Source organism: Sus scrofa, unplaced genomic scaffold (assembly GCF_000003025.6).
Source record: "Sus scrofa isolate TJ Tabasco breed Duroc unplaced genomic scaffold, Sscrofa11.1 Contig981, whole genome shotgun sequence".
NCBI lineage: Eukaryota > Metazoa > Chordata > Mammalia > Artiodactyla > Suidae > Sus > Sus scrofa.
Window position 1 is genome coordinate 301,761 of NW_018085364.1, and position 1,436 is coordinate 303,196.

Sequence of the window (1,436 nt, forward strand, 5' to 3'; positions counted from 1 at the left end):
TTCTTTCTTATATTCTTCTTATTTCTATAAATCATCGGTTTCAAATCCTCCAAACAGTTTGCTTCTAATGAAATGCAACCCCTTTTCACATGCCCACATTTGTGCTTGTGTTTCGTTTCACTTTTTTTTTTTTTTTTTTGTGGTTTGGAACTCTTTCTTCTCCTTTGTTAAAAGAGGGAAAGGAACTGGAGACAGGGTCCCCCTGGGCTCTGAGGGAGGCACCAGGCAGGTGGTGGGGGATGGGTGGGAAGAGTCCTGGAGTTTCCCACAATGCTTTTCTCCACAGGGAACAGCAAGGCTGGCTGCCCAGGGAGCAGGGGAGAGGGGCAGGGCCCTGGAGAGAGAGGCGAGGGCGAGGGGAGAGGGGGTTCACTCTAACATGCCAAGTCCAGCTGCCCCATAAACTAGGTTGCTTCTTGAAGAGCGACATACATATGAATACACAGACACAGCTACATGCACACATGCGGAGAAGGCCCTGCATTCCCAAGGGTGGGGATCTCACCTGCCCGCCGGCTGGAGGAACCTCCAAGGCAGGAGATGGCCAAGTCTTTGCCTCAGATCCTCCGCAGCCCCCTGGGGCGGGGTGCATCCTCTGCGAAGTCTGCTTGTATTTTGAAGTTCTGTTCCTCAGCACCCAGACTCTGAAGCAGATCTGTGAAAGCTGGGTGCTGCAGGTCTGTGCTGCTGGGTACGGGTGTGGGCAGCCTGTGTGCTGGCTCCAGGGCCCGGTCTCTCCCCTCCAGGGCTCCAGGGAATGGGGGTGCAGACGGGATGAAGGGGGCCGGCAGAGACGTCCTCTCCCCCGCCCCAGGGGTCCTGGCCTCCGGGAGGGGGGAGGGTCCTCCCTTATCTCTCTGCCTCCAAGGCAGGGTGGGCCCTGGGTTCCAAGGCAGCCTGTTGGCAGACCAGGGGCGGCCAGTCTGACACCAGGGAAGGGGGTGCCCGAGTCCACAGGGGCAGCTGCTGCAGCGGGTGGTGCTGTGGGCCCCCTAGGGGCGAGGCTGCAGTGGGCCAGCCAGGCGCCGCGAAGCTGCTGGTGGTGGTGTGCGGGAAGTGCGGCGGGGGCGAGGTGGCCGTGGCGGCCATGGGGCTGCTGCTGCCTCCGCTGTGAAAGCTCTTGGAGGCCTTGAGACGAGAGAACATGGTGAGGGTATCAGGGAAGTTGGGGGGCGTGGCAGGTGTGTTGACGGGAGTGCACATCTTCTGATGTGGTGGTGGCTGTAGGGAATGTTGGTCTCCTGGAAAAAGGCGCTGAAGGCTGTCTCAAACTGCCAGTGGGCCGCTTGCAGCAGCTGCTTCGCCTGGTCGGCCGCACAGCCCGCTATCAGCACAAACTGGTTGATCATGACCTGGTACTTGAGCTAGTCCATGTTCACGGACATGGCACCGCCGCAGCAGCCTGCCGGCTCTGGCCTCCTGCTGCTGCGCTTTCC

The 1,436-nt window shown here is 59.7% G+C and overlaps 1 pseudogene; it reads right to left on the bottom strand.

Moving 5' to 3' along the window:
• Positions 1-849: 849 nt before the first annotated feature.
• LOC110259185 lies at positions 850-1,385 on the bottom strand (annotated as a pseudogene).
• Positions 1,386-1,436: the final 51 nt, after the last annotated feature.